Source organism: Tamandua tetradactyla, chromosome 2, assembly GCF_023851605.1.
Source record: "Tamandua tetradactyla isolate mTamTet1 chromosome 2, mTamTet1.pri, whole genome shotgun sequence".
Classification (NCBI taxonomy): Eukaryota; Metazoa; Chordata; class Mammalia; order Pilosa; family Myrmecophagidae; genus Tamandua; species Tamandua tetradactyla.
The window spans coordinates 10,600,999-10,617,190 of NC_135328.1; the positions used below are offsets into that span (position 1 = coordinate 10,600,999).

A 16,192-nucleotide genomic window follows, 5' to 3' on the forward strand; every position below is an offset into this window, starting at 1 on the left:
GTAATGGTCCTCTCAAATTATTAAAGCAATGAGGTAGAGGTGTAAGTGAACACATGAACAAACCATCTCCTGGTGAGTGCGATTGAACACCATAAGGTTAGGATCTTTTCTGTTTGATGTTTTACACCAAGGGCTTTGGTGAGAAGGTGGACATGTGACCATATGATATTGGTCTGAAATTGTCAAGAATCAGGAGTTACAGGGCTCTGAGTTTGAACAAAGTAGCAAGTAAGTCCTGACCATATAAATAAAAAGGGAACATCGTCCCTCAATTCACGCTTTTCTGAATTGTGAGACTTCAGCTCGGGGGTGGTCTCCTCGCTGGCCCCATGCATGAAGTGTGTCATCCTCAATCTGAAGGAGGGCGAGCCCAGCATGACCTCAGCACAGCTTGACGACGCTACCCACCCTCTCTTCTCAGAGTTGAGCTGGAAGGCTTGGTAAAGCTCAGTTCTCAGGTCGTTTCCGGCTTCCAACATTCAATAAATGCTCTCAAAATAAACAAAAAATAAAAGATCCCAGGTAAAAACTTTCACTATCCAATCCATCAAGGTCCATTCCATTTCTGGCTGCATCTGTCCTTGCATGTGTGATTGCCTCACCCAAGACCGAGTGAGCCTCATCTTGTGCCATGTGTATGTTTGGACTCTCTGCAAGAGAGGGTTGACCAGTTGCACGCTGGATGCCATCAGCTAATGGAGGGATCTTTTCCATCCACCCATCATCCAGTGGGACCCCTTTACCATCTTGCCTTAAACATTTTTGTGTTGCAAACATTTCTGTGTTGCATGGACATTTAACCACACAAACATTTGGGGATTGAAGTGATCTATATGGTGCTGTTTTAAGAAGGGCCGTCTTCACTAACAAAATTTTTGTGTCGTTTATAGAAGCTTTCTTCTCATCAGGGCTTCTCTTGGGCTGTGAGAAAGCATGTGGAGTAGAAGATGGATACAAGGAAGAAAGGCAGGTAAGGTACTTGTTCTCCTCAGCCTCTGGAATCTCTGGGAAATCCAGGGAATGACTTTTAAGTCCAATTACACCACCTTGTTTTAGTCACTGGACAAATTGATGTCCAAATATCTTTAGTTCAGGTTTGTTTCTTTCTCCTTGCCAATGGGTGAAATCAATGCTACGTGACACACTAGTGGGCAGGAATTGACACATGATAAGTAGGTTGCTTGCTCACTTAGCAAGCACAAAGGAAGAAATTCTGAAGGGTTCAATGTTTGGAAGTCCATTGCATAAGTGAGTGTGAACCCTTTTAGGGTTGCAATGGGGTATAGAAAACAAAGCTGACTTCTGCTTGTGGGCCTCTGTGTTGACTCCACAGATCCGCTCTCTTCAAGGAGACCACTTGATTGTGATATTCCAGGATGCCTTTTGCACTACAAAATAAATGTTAATTTAAGACACACATGCCAGGAAAAGGGGCAAATGTGGAAAAATCCTTTTGGAACCCAGTCGAACCTCAGAATTAGAAAGGAGTATTTTGGGTGTGAAGAGCAGACCCTCCCCTCTTTCCTCACCCACCTCTCTCTCTCTATAGGATGTGCAGAGCTGCACGCCAAAGGATAGCTAACTTTTTATTTCAGTCGTACTGCTTCTTTCTAAATTTACTTGTTCTAACCACATTTCCCAGGGCTATGCCTCTCACAGTCTTTCTGCTACAGTGGGGTGAGGCCTGGCAGGGAGGAATTTAGTGTTTTCTCAGTTTAGAATTCTTTCTGAAAACACCAGCTTGCCTGCATGCATATGCATCTAGGTTTGGGGAATAAAACAGGTTGAGTCCTTCCGCCTCGCTTCTCCATCTTTACTCGAGATCTAACACCAGCTGGAATAATTATGCACCCTGTGTCTTCTTCATCAGCACTGGTTGAGGGCTGCTGTGTGCCAGACTATGCCAGGTACATGGGTGAGTCCCCCGGGGCCCAGAGTCCAGGCAAAGGCCAAGGGACATAGGGCCATAGGCCACATCTTTTGAACACAGGTGTGTGAGACTCACCACAGAAACAGAGGAGGAAGGTTCTGGTTGGCCCGAGTGAGTCTGGAAAGACTTCCCAGAGGACAGAGCATTTAAGCTGGGTAGATTTTGCCCTGACTATGTGGTGGGCACAAGGGAAGCATCGGAATAAGGCAACTGCATCTACTTGGGGTTGGGTTCCAAAGCCAGACTACAAGTATAAATGGTATGTAGTCTGAGTTACTCTTGAGAACCCCTCAAGTGGCCTCACACCAGGATCTTGCCTAACATCTCTGGGCAGCATTTCTAATGCACACCAAAGATTGAGGATTTGGGTTGACCAGGGTGAGGGAACTCTTGAAAAATCTATGTCTCCCAGAGGCCTGGGCAAGGAGCCAGGATGCCTTTAGGACAACCAGGAAAGCCTGCCTGGATGATTGGAGAAAGTCTTGGGTCAGAGTAGCACTAGTACTGAATACTTACTATGTTCCAGGCACTGTGCTAATCATTCCATTCATTCATTCAACAAATATTTGAGCACACACCAGTCATTGTTAATAGATATTAGGAGTAAAACACCTCATAAGGGTTTATCTTCTGTCTTAGTTTGCCAGGCTGCTATGATAAATAACACATAATGGGTTGACTTAACAATAAGAATCTATTGGCTCATGGTTTTGAGATTAGAAGTTGTCCCAAATCAAGAAATCAACAAAGCTTGCTTTCTCCTGGAGTCTGGAGCATTCTTGTGCTGACTTGCCACAATCCTCAGGGTTCCTTTGCTTGCATCTTTGCCTCCCATCACTTGGTGTGGTCTTCTCCTTTAATTTGCTCTTCTGGTTTCCACTGAATTCTGGTTTCTTTCTGGATGCTCTTCTTCAAGTTCTGGTTTCTGGTTTCTTCTCTTTATAATGCTTCCAGTAATATGGATTAAGATCCACTCTCAGTTGGTCACACCTTAACTAAAAATAACATCTTCAAGAGGTCGTATTTACAATGGTTACACACCCACAGGAATGTGGATTAAGATGAGGAGCATCTCTATGTTGGAGTATGTAATTTAGACTCCCACACCTCCTATTGTGGAGAGAAAGAGAAAATAAACACACAAAGGCACACATAAGTAAAATATTAAGGTGAACCATATGAAGTTGCCATTTTTCAGATATATTGGTCAGATGTAAGCAATTTTATATAGATCACCATAATAGTTTCAGATAATGTTGAAAGCATATGTAATCTTTTCTAAGTAACCTGGTAAGGCAGGTTAGGTCCAATCTAGAGATGAGGAAACTGAAGGTCAGAAGTTTAAACAAATTGTCTAAGATCACATAGCTAGAAAGTGGCAAGGTGGGGGTTTGAATCAGAGCAGACTGAATCCAGTCTATACTTATTACAATCTTCTTCATACTGCTACTTGACTCAGACCAGCTGGAACTATTTGAGAGATGGACATTGCCCTTAATTACAAAAACATCTCAAAACCTTTCCTGACTGCTTAGTGGTAGAATGGTAGAAACACAACAGTTTCTGATTCAATAGGTCTGGGGTGAGACCTTGAATCTGCATTTCTAACAAGTTCTCAGGGAACATTGATGCTACTCATCCAGATACCAGTATGCTAGAATTCTATTTATTTTTAACTCTCAAACCATTTGCAGTTTCCATCTATGAAACTGTGGCTTTGAAAACTAGTCCATTTATTTTTTTCAAGTGATCCCACTCACCCAGAGATTTTAAAAATTGAGAGCATAGACAACTTGGTGGCTTAGAATGGCTTAAATAGAATCCATAAAATGAGTATGTGGCATTCATTCACATGCTTTCCTTAGGGGCCATCTGGTATGGTTATATTTATAATCCTCATGTCAGAAGCACATTTGTGTCGGAACATACCTCTCTGATTGCTCCTTTTTTTTTTGTCTCTTTCTTTTAGTTCATTTATCCCCAAAATATGTCCTTCCATAAGGATCTGTTGATCCCACAAGGATCTTGGCAGAGAGGCAGCATAGCATAGCAGCTTTGGAGTTAGGTTATCTGGGTTTGGGTCTATTACTTTCCAGCTCTGTGACCTTGTGCAACTAATTTCAGTACTCTGTGTCTCAGTTTCCCCATCTTTAAAATGGGAATCACAGTGGTACCTCCTTCAGAGGACTGAGAAATAATGTGTCATTATCTGAAAAGCACCTAACATGATGCCTAGTACATGGAAGGGCTCAAGATTTGTTAGTTAATATTGGTATTTTCATTTTAGTATATCCTTTCCATATTGATAATAGCATTGCTTCAAATAGCATGTCCACGTTCATGAGTCACAAATCTCTATCAGCACCTTTGAATTTTCTCTTGCAGTTCAATTCTGTAACCCTAGCAGGCTATTAACGTATATTTTCATGGAGACAAGTCTTAAGAATATTCTCTGCAATGCCCCCATTGTGTTTTCTTCCAACTATTCTCACCTCCATTACCATCGTCAGTTTGCATCTCTGAATTGTTGTCATAGCTACAACCCACCCACTCTTCAGAAACTAGAAGCCTGGTAGTCTCCTCTCACATCTTTCCTTTACTTAGCTACCAGCACTAGTTGATTCTTCTTTGGAAACTAGTAAGTTCTCTCCTTTCTTCTAATCTCTTCTTCAGTTTTCTTTGTACCTGTTAATAGGTTAGTGTGCTTGAAACATAGTTTTGGCCATGTTACTTCCCATTAAACTTCATTGCTTCTCCATTATCTGCAGAATAAAATGAGAAATTCTTAATTTAGCATTAAACGTTCCACTTGACTAATCCTACATACCTTTCCAAATAGATTTCTCATGATCCATCATTATGTTTCTGTTGCACCATCCAAACTGAACTACTTACTGCCTTATTCTCCCAACCCACTCTCCTTCCCCTCCAGGATCAGTATTCAGCCTCAGGAGTATTTCCCTTTGTCCGGAGCTATAAAACTATATGGCCTGTTTTCATCTAGAGATTTTATCTTGTTGCACACGGTATTGTATTTCTAAAGCCACAGACTGTATTTCATTTACATTAAAATGTCATCTATTAAAAAATACTTCATTGGTTTATAACCACTAAGAAAGAAAAACACTGCTAGTTAAAATATTACATAATGAATAAACAAACTCATAGAGTCAGAAACCACAGAGTAAGGAAAGGGAATAAGGTGTTAAGGCTTAAACTATACAGAGTTCCTTAAGGAATGGTGGAAATGTTTTGACAATGGATGGTGATGACAGTAGAACAATATTTAACTAATAGTACTGAAATATATGTCTGAATGTGGATAAAAGGGGAAATGTCAGGTTGAATATATATGGTACTAGAATAAAGTTTTAAAAAAACTCCATAGAACTGTATTACACAGTGAATCCTAAATTAAATCTTGGACTATAGTTAATAGTACAACTATAAAAATGTGCTTTCATCAATTGTAACAAATGTACGATACCCAGGCGAAGAGTTAATAATAGGGTGGTATACGGGAATCCTATATTGAATGCATGATTGTTCTATAAATCTACTTCTCTAATAAAAAAAATGACATAATGTTTTCTTATCACTTAGAATCAATTTATAATCAATCCAAAAGCTGTTTCGGGTTTTTCTCAGGCATAGATTTGTATCATTTTAACTCTTGTGTACTTGTCAAAAGGAAAATATGTGCAATGCAAAAAAGGTATTCCTAAAACTTCTTCAAAGTTAGAATCTGAATATACTGAACTATTTCATGACTTAGAATCATTGCTATCTAAGGTTTTCTTATTCTTCATTGTTCTTTAGGTCACTTTAAGAGCACTGGAAATCAATGAAATTGAAATCACACACCCCCCAAAATAGAGAAAATCTTTGAAACCCAGACTGGTTTTTCAAAAAGAGCACTATAATTGATTAACTGCTAGCCAAACTGATCAAGAACAAAGAAATTACCAATCTCTTTCTGTTAAAAAGAAAATAGAGGAAAAGTCACAATTTTATGCCAATAAATTTTATAACAGATAAAATCGACAAATTTCTTGAAAGGCACAACTACAACAGTTCACTCAGGAAGTAAAAGATAAAGTGAATGGTCTTGTATCTGTGGAAGAAATTAAATTCATAGTTAAAAAAAAGAAATCTCCCCACAGAGAAAACTCCAGAGCTAGCTGGTTTCATTGGTGAATTATACCAAACATCTACAAAAAAAAAAAAAGAGAAAAAGTTACAGACCATTACACTTTATGGTCATAGTCACAAAAAACCCTAACAATATATTAGCAAATTGAATCCAGCAATCTATCAAAATAATAAGAATATATCATATCATACACAAAAATGGTTTAGCCAAGAATTACAAGGTTGGTTCAACATTCAAAAATTAATCAGGGGCAGGCCACGGTGGCTCAGCAGGCAAGAATGCTTGCCTGCCATGCCAGAGGACCCGGGTTCGATTCCTGGTGCCTGCCCATGTTTAAAAAAACAATTAATCAGTGTAATTCCCCAACCAATACACTAATAATGAAACATTAAATGAAAACCTCAGTAGGTGCAGGACAGCCTTTGAAAAAATTCAACATATATTCATGATAAAAATTCTCAGCACACTAGGAATAAAAGGCAACTTCCTCAATCTGATAACAGAGTAGTCACAAAAAAATCTATAGCTAACATCATAATTAATGGTGAAAAACTTCAGGCTTTTCAGGAACAAGGCAAGGATATTTGCTTTCACTGCTGTTGTCCCATATTGTACTAAAGATCTTAGCCACTGGGCGGGCCACAGTGGCTCAGCAGGTAGAGTCTCGCCTGCTGTGCTGGAGACCCGGGTTCGATTCCTGGTGCCTGCCCACACACACACACACAAAAAGATCTTAGCCACTGCAGTAAAGCAAGAAAAAAGTACAAGTCATACAAATGAGAAAGGAAGAAATGAAACTGTCTTTATTTGCAGATAGCATACTTGTCTACATAGTAAATCCTGAAAAATCTACACAAAAGCTTCTAGAACTAATAAGTGAGTTTAGCAAGTTGCAGGATACAGGTCAATATACAAATATCAGCTGTATTTCTAAACACTAGCAAAGATCAATTGGAAAGATCAATTTAAAAAGATGATTCACAACATAAAACATGAAATAGGGATAAATGTAACAAAATAAGTGTAAGATTTCTGTCCTAGAAACTACTAATTATCAATAGAAGAAATTAGAGAAACTTTAAACAAAATGAAGAGATATACTGTGTTCAGAGATCAGAAGACTCAGTGTTGCTAAAAATGTCAAATCTTCCCAAATTGATTTATACATTTAACAAAATCCCAATTAAAACCCCAGTAGGCTTTTTGTAGAAATTGACAAGCTGATTCTAAAATGTCTATAGAAAAATCAAGAACCTGGTGTGGTCAAAACAATTTTGTAAAAGAAACAGAAAGTCAGAGGATTCACAGTAAAAAGTTATAGTAACAATACAATGTGGTAAATGACAAACGTGAATTAAAGGAATGCACTACAGAGTCCAGCAATATACCCACACATCTATGGTTAATTTATTTTTGACAAAGATGCTAAGATAACTTAATGAGAAAGGATAGTCTCAATTTTATTAAGATATATTCACATACCACATAATCATCCAAAGTGAACAATCAGTGGTTCATGGTGTCATCATATAGTAGTGCATTCAGCAACACAATCAATTTTTCAATATTTTCATTACACACAAAAAATATACGAATAAAAATAAAAATAAAAATGAAAAAGAACACCCAAAACATCCCATAGTCCCTGTCCCCCCTTATTATTTATTTATTTATTTGTCCTTATTTTTTTTCTCATCTGTCCCTACACTGGATAAAGTGAGTATCAGCTGGGTTTTCACAATCACATGGTCACACTGTAAAAGCTAAAAACCTCCAGCATGACCTCTTGATTCTATTTGAAATCCCTCAGCCATGGAAGCTTCATTTTATGTCATTTCTCTTTCCTTTTTTGGTCAAGAAGGGATTCTCCATCCCATAATGCCAGCTCCAGGCTCATCCCCGGGATTTCTGTCCCATGTTGCCAGGGAGATTTACACGCTTGGAGTTATGTCTCAAGTAGCAGGGAGGGCAGTGAGTTTACCTGCCGAGTTGGCTTAGAGAGAGAGGCTACATCTGAGTAACAAAAGAGGTTCTCTGGGGACTTTCGGAGAAGATGGCGGCTTAGTAAGATGCGCGGGTCTTAGTTCCTCCTCCAGAACAGCAACTAAAGAAACAGAAACAATACGAAACAGCTCCCGGAGCCATGACAGAGACCAAAAAGACAGCGTACACCATTCTGGAACAGCTGAACGGGCAGGGAAAATCCGCTGTGGTGAGATACCCGAGGGGCGCGCGTTTTCCCCGCCGGGGCGGCTGGCGACTGGGATCCCCTCCATGCACGTGGCTCCCCGGTCTGACTGGGAACGTTGGATAGCGGGGCCCTCCCGCCACGCTTGGCGTCTCGGGCCAGCTGGGCAATTTGGACCGGCACTCCCCCAAGCCGCGGCGGCCGGCGACCCCCCCTCCACGCGCGGTTTCCTGGGCCGACTGCGAGATTCGGATTGGCAAGTTAAAGGAGCCACAGCATCTTTTACTTGTGAGACCCGCGGACAGACGAGTGCCACGAGCGCCACCTACTGGGCAGGAAAAGAAAAACAGAGCCCAGAGATTTCACAGAAAAACCTTTCAACCAGCCGGGTCCCACACCCAGGGAAATCTGATCAAATGCCCAGACAACAGCAGAAAATAATGGATGACGCTCGGAAAATTGAAGATATGGCCCAGTCAAAGGAACAAACCAATAGTTCAAATGAGATACAGGAGCTGAGACAACTAATGATGAATATACGAACAGAAATGGAAAAACTCTTCAAAAACCAAATCAATAAATTGAGGGAGGACATGAAGAAGACATGGGCTGAACAAAAAGAAGAAATAGAAAATCTGAAAAAACAAATCACAGAACTTATGGGAGTGAAGGACAAAGAAGTAAAAAATGGAAAAAACAATGGATACCTACAATGGTAGATCTAAAGAGACAGAAGCTACAATTAGTGAACTGGAGGATGGAACATCTGAATTCCAAAAAGAAACAGAAACTACAGGGAAAAGAATGGAAAAACTTGAGCAGGGAATCAGGGAACTGAATGACAATATGAAGCGCACAAATATACGTGTTGTGGGTGTCCCAGAAGGAGAAGAGAAGGGAAAAGGAGGAGAAAAACTAATGGAAGAAATTATCACTGAAAATTTCCCAACTCTTATGAAAGACCTAAATTTACAGATCCAAGAAGTGCAGCGCACCCCAAAGAGAATAGACCCAAATAGGCGTTCTCCAAGACACTTACTAGTTAGAATGTCAGAGGTCAAAGAGAAAGAGAGGATCTTGAAAGCAGCAAGAGAAAAACAATCCGTCAAATACAAGGGAAACCCAATAAGACTATGTGTAGATTTCTCAGCAGAAACCATGGAAGCTAGAAGACAGTGGGATGATATATTTAAATTACTAAAAGAGAAAAACTGCCAACCAAGACTTCTATATCCAGCAAAATTGTCCTTCAAAAATGAAGGAGAAATTAAAACATTTATAGGCAAAAAGTCACTGAGAGAATTTGTGACCAAGAGACCAGCTCTGCAAGAAATACTAAAGGGAGCACTAGAGTCAGATATGAAAAGACAGAAGAAAGAGGTATGGAGTAAAGTGCAGAAAGAAGGAAAAGGCAAAATGGTAGAGGAAAATATTATCCAAACAGTAATAACACTAAAAGTTAATGGACCGAATTTCCCAATCAAAAGACATAGACTGGCAGAATGGATTACGACCCAGCAATACCACTGCTAGGTATATACTCAAAGGACTTAAGGGCAAAGACACAGACGGACATTTGCACACCAGTGTTTATAGCAGCATTATCTACAATTGCAAAGAGATGGAAACAGCCAAAATGTCCATCAACAGACGAGTGGCTAAACAAACTGTGGCGTATACCTACGATGGAATATTATGCAACTTTAAGACAGACTAAACTTATGAAGCATGTAATAACATGGATGGACCTAGAGAACATTATGCTGAGTGAGTCTAGCCCAAAACTAAAGGACAAATACTGTATGGTCCCACTGATGTGAACCGACATTCGAGAATCAGCTTGGAATATATCATTGGTAACAGAGACCAGCAGGAGTTAGAAACAGGGTAAGATAATGGGTAATTGGAGCTGAAGGGATACAGACTGTCCAATAGGACTAGATACAAAAACTCAAAAATGGACAGCACAATAATACCTAAGTGTAATGTAACTATGTTGGAACACTGAATGAAGCTGCACCTGAAATATAGTTTTTTGTGTTTGTTTGTTTGTATCTTTTGTTTTTGTTTTTTTCTTTTTCCTTTATATATATATATATATTTTTTATTAGTATTATTATTTTAATTCTCTTGTCTATATTAACATTCTGTATCTTTTGCTGCTGTTTTGCTAGTTCTTTTCCTAAATCGATGCAAATGTACTAAGAAATGATGATCATACATCTATGTGATGATACTAAGAATTACTGAGTGCATGTGTAGAATGGAATGATTTCTAAATGTTGTGTTAATTTCTTTTCTTTTTTCTTTTTTTAATTAATAAAAAAAATTAAAAAAAAAAGAGGTTCTCTGGAGGTGACTTATAGGCATAATTATAAGTAATCTTAGTTTCTCCTTTGCAGGAATAAGTTTCATAAGGGCAAGGCCCAAGTCTGAGGGCTCAGCCTGTTTAATTGGTTGTCCCCACTGCTTGGGAGACTATCAGAATTCTCCAGGTGGGGGAGTTTATTATTTCTTTCTTTTCCCCCAGTCTTTCAAGGGAACTTTGCAAATACTTTTTATTCTCTTCCCAAATCACTCTGGATATATCAGGGCATCACACTAACCTGTACAAACCAACAAGGTCTCACTTGTGATTCAAGGTTCCATGTAATTATGGTGTTCAAATAAACTGACCATACAAGTTAAATTAGATAGTGTGCCTCAGAAAATATACATTTTGCACCAAATAAATAGATAATCTCTTTATCAAATGCTGTTCAAGCAACTGGATATCCATATGTAAAAAAGAAAAAAAATTATTCATATCTAACACTATATACAGAATTAACTTGAAATGGATCATAAATCTAAATGTAAATCTTAAAACTATATGACTTCTATAAAACTATAAAACTGAAAACCATGAAACATGAGAGAAAATTTTGTGACCTTGGATTAGGCAAACCATAACAGAAAAAGCTGACAAATTGGCTTCATCAAAATTAAAATTTTTCTCTTTGAAAGCCACTGTTAAAAGAATAAAAAGACAAACCACTCACTGGATGAAATATTTACACAGAATACATCTGATAAAGCACTTGTACCCAGAATACAGAAATAAAGTATACAGTTCAATCATAAAGAAAGAAATAAGGTTTTTAAAATTTGGGAAATGATTTGGAATGCACTTTAACAAAGAACAGATATGGGTGATAAATAAGCACATGAAAAGATGCTCAACTTCATTTGTTATCTGGAAATGCAAATTGAAACCAACAGAGGTAGCACTACACACTTACCTGGAATGGCAAACAAAACAAAATATCTTAAGAATACCAAGGTTTGTCAATGATATGGTAAAGCTGCAAATCTCAGACTTTGCTACCGGTAATGCAAAATAGTATGGCCATTTTGGAAAACAGTTTGGCAATTTCTTATAAAGTTAAATAGTCACTTACCTTATGATCTAGGAATACTAGATATTTTTCCAAGAGAATTGAAAACATATCCCCTTTCAGCAAAATCCTGTATAATATGGATATTCATAGCAGCTTTATACATAATTGCCTCAAACTGGAAACAATCCAAATATCCATCTGCTGGAGAATTGACACACCAATTGCTGTAGATCAATACAATGAAATATTATTCAGCAATGAAAGGCAACAAAATTCTGATACATGCCTCATGGATGAATCTCAAAAGCATTATGACAAGTAAAGGAAGCCCGGCACGAAGGCCACATACTATAGCGACCACATGCTAAAGGCTCCATGATATATAAAGGTTCCATTGTATAATATTCTGGAAAAGGTCAAAACTATCAAGACAGAAATCGGACCACCAGTTGCCAGGGTTTGGAGGTGAAGGAAGGGGATTGACTACAAAATGGGTATGGGGGAAACTTTTGAGGTAATAGAATTACCCTAAATTTTGACATGGTGATGGTTACATGACTATATGCGCTTTTCAAAATTCATAGAACTGAACATCTAAATGGGGTGGATTTTTGCCCCACATAAGTTATATCTCAATGAACCTGACTTTAAAGAGGGCGCTCCACTATTGTCTCTGGAACTTTCTTCCAAATGAAGGACACCCATTATGCAAGTTTTGATGTGTGTGTTTAGGAAAAGATAATTCATCATGAAAGCTGCCTGGTCCACAATGATTTGAGATATGTTGAAGTATGAAAACAGTATATCTTAGATCAATAGAATCAACATGGTACCTTGCCTTTCCTACCAAGTCCTTACGTCTCTGATGGCTATACCTGAGTCTGGCTTATTTTTACCCCTCGCAGTCCTTTGATTAATATTTATTGGGTCAATTGCATTTTGCAGTAAATGAATTTCTTAGACCCAATCTAATGGTTGGATAATGTTGTCCCTTAGGATATGTAGGGTGTGCCAGTGTAAAAATTGAGCATGAAATTTAGATGAAATGACTCTATTTTGCAGCTCAAAAATGTGTTCCTTCTTTTATTCTGATTATAAAACTAACACAATAACATCAACAAATTAGCATGTGCTAATTTCATGTATGAAATTGGAATGTATCTGGAAATGTACAGAAGCAGTATAATCTCCTGGCCACATCCCAACACTGTTACTATTTTAAGCTGCCCTATTTCAAAAAGATGCACGCTTTCACATGTTACTATCTCTGGAATCTAGATGCATCTTATAATCAGTGGAACCTTAACATCTCCTTCTGCCAGGGCAGTGGGCGTCGTGAGGTTGTTGTCATTATGGAGCATATACGGTCATGGTCGTCTAGCTCAGTTAAATAACTTTGACACTGGATGAGTAGTTAGTCCACCAACCAATTGAAGAAACACGAGTCCTTGACGTTGGCTGAAATCATTCCACTGATCCCTCTGGAAAGGTCAAGCACTCAGGCATGCAGAATGGGCATCAGTGGCTTGGAAAAAAAATACTGGAGATAACTACGGAGCACTCTTTTGCAAAACTAGCGTATCACCTACATTCTTGATGACTCAGTGGATGATACCATGAAGAAAAGTATAGGCGTTCACAGCTGAATCACAAAATGACTCAGAAAGGTTGGGTCCAGAAGGTGAAGAAGTTTGAGGAATACTTTAACCTATCTGTTTCACACACATTCATTTTTATGCATGCAGAAGATTGAAATATAATAAAAATTTATGCATTAATCCAAACGAGTTCTCTCAAATGTGTAAAAGGTCTAAGTGATAAGAAAGTATTGTGTTATAGTTTAATTGGCTGTATTTTTCTTTAGTTATGGAATACAAAATATGACCAGTTTTACAATCAGTTGCATCTTTAATTTGATTAAACATAGCATCTCTTTCTTTTTTTTCTTGGCATGGGCAGGCATTGGGAAACGAACATTTCCTTCATTTTTAATGCACTTCTAGAACTTGTTATATTTGTATATTTTTTATATGTTTTTAAGCTAAGAGGAAGAGTGTAAGATTAGGATAAAGAGTACTTGCATACCTCTTCTTTTGATTCACCAATTTTGTTCGATTTGATTAAATGGTCTCTCTATATATACATTTTTTCTGAGTCATTTGAGAATTAAGTGTTGTACCTTTTTAGCCATAAATACTTAAGTGTGTATTTCCTGAGAACAATGACCTTTGCTTACATATCCACAGCACAATTACCAAATCAGGAACTTTAATTAGAACAGCATTGCCTAATGTACTGTCCATATCCAAATTTCATCAATTGTCCCAATAGTGTCATTCATAACTGTTTTTTATTTCCCAGTTCAGGATTCAATTCAGGATCATGCATTGCATTTAGTTATCATGTCTCTTTAGTATTCTTTAATTTGGAAGAGTTCTTCAGCCTTTCTTTTTCTTTCTTGATATTGACACATTATAAGTACATGCCAATTATATTATAGAATTTCCCTCACTTTTAATTTATATGTTGCTTTCTCATGATTAGTTTTAGATTATGCATTTTTTGGAAGTAAACAATAGAAATTATTGTGCTCTTATCATTATACCATATTAACAGGTACATGATGTCAGTTTGTCCCAGTATTGATGATGAAAAATTTGATGATTTAGTTACTGTGATATATTTTACATATGCATTTTTAAATTAACAGAACTTACTTTCTAGTGTGGTTTTTGGTTACAGACAAATTGAGCAGAAAGCACAGAAAGTTCCCATATTCCCTCCCCCCAACAGATTTTCCTGATATTTACATCTTTCCTGAGTATGGTATATTTGTTACAATTGATGAATAATACTCATATTTTATTAGTTACTAAAGCCCGTATGTATCTGCCATTATAATATCATATAGAAAGAATAGTTTCACTATTCCAGTTTCTTATCAGTTTGGGGAGATTTTCTACATAGATGATTATATATCATCTGCGAAGAAAGGTAGCTTGATTTCTTCTTTCTCAATCTGTATATCTTTCATTAGCTTTTCTTGTCTTATTAGCTAGGACTTTCAGTGCAATGTTGAATAGGAGTGGTGAGGGGATATTCTTGCCTTTTTCCTGATCTTAAGAAGAATATTTCTAGTTTCTTTACATTAAGCATTAGCTATAGTTTTTTTGTTGATGTTCTTTGCCAGGCTGAGGAAGTTTCCCTCTATTTGTAGTTTGTTGAGAATTTTCCTCATGAATGAGTGCTAGTTTTTTTTTAGTGCATATGCTTTTTCTGCATCTACTGATATGATCATATGGCTTTTCTTCTTTAGTCTACTGATGTGATAAATAACATATATTGATTTTTGAATGTTGAGAAAACCTTGTATACTTGGAATAAATACAACTTGATCATGAAGTATAATTCTTTTCATACATTGTTGGATTTCATTTAGTAATATTTTATTGAGGATCTTTGCATCTATGCTCATGAAAGATATTGATATGCCATTTTTCTTTCTTCAATTGCTTTTGTCTGCCTTGGCAGTAAGGTAATCTGGCCTCATGGACTAAGTTAGGAAATACTCCCTCTGCTTCTCTTCTCTGGAAGTTTGTAGTGAATTGGTATCATTTCTTCATTAAAAGAGAACTATGATTCACTGGTGAAACCATCTGATTCAGGTGCTTTCCATTTTGGGAGGTTATTTATTGATTAAATTTCTTTAATAGATATAGGTCTGTTCAGATGATCTATTTTTTCTTGTGTGAGTTTTGATAGACATTGAATTGGTCCCAAATTTACCAAATTCGTGGACATAAAGTTATTCATAATATTCTTTCATTATTTTTTTTAATGTTCATGGCATCAGTAGTTATAGAACCTCTTTCATTTCTAATATTATTACTTTGTTTCTCTCTTCTTTTTTGGTTAGCCTGGCAGGAAGTTTATCAACTTTTCAAAGAACTGGCTTTTGGTTTCATTGACTTTTCCCTATTTCTTGTTTTCAATTTATTATTTCTTTTCTTCCACTTACTTCGGATTTAAATTGCTCTTATTTTCTGATGTGGAAACTTAGATTATTGATTTTAGGTCTTTTTTTTTTCTTTTCCAAATTATGCTTTCAAAGCAAATTTCTCTCTCAATCTTGCTTTTGCTGCATTCCATAAATTCTGATAAGGTTTTTTTTCATTTTCATTTAGTTCAAAATATTTTTTGGTTTCTCTTGAAACTTTTTTTGTCACATATGTTATTTAGAGGTGTGTTGCTTAATCTTTAAATGTTTTGGAATTTTCCAGCTATTTTTCTGTTATTAATTCCCAGTTTAACTCCACTGTGGTCAGAGAGTATACTTTGTATGATTTCTGTTCTTTCAAATTTAACAAGATAAATGTTTTATGGCCCAGAATGTGATATATGTTGGTGAATGTTCCATATGAGCTTGAGAAGAATGTATATTCTGTTTTTACTGGAAAAAGTATTCAGTAAATGTATAAATGTCAATTACATTCCGTTGATTGATGGTATTGCTGAGTTCAACTATATCCTTACTGATTTTT

General features: G+C 37.1%; 1 protein-coding gene across 8 annotated transcripts in view; it reads left to right on the forward strand.

Annotated features, from left to right (window-relative positions):
• SHC3 (SHC adaptor protein 3) overlaps positions 1-16,192 on the forward strand; it is a 238,360-nt gene that overhangs the window by 118,201 nt on the left and 103,967 nt on the right. For 5 of the 8 annotated variants that reach the window (XR_013167290.1, XR_013167289.1, XR_013167291.1 and 2 more), the window contains one exon: positions 891-970. The exons of 1 other annotated variant lie outside the window; for it this stretch is intronic. The gene's annotated coding sequence lies outside the window, so the exon portion shown is untranslated. The remainder of the gene's footprint in view (positions 1-890; positions 971-16,192) is intronic. 2 more of the 8 variants (XR_013167295.1, XR_013167294.1) reach the window with 2 other exon arrangements.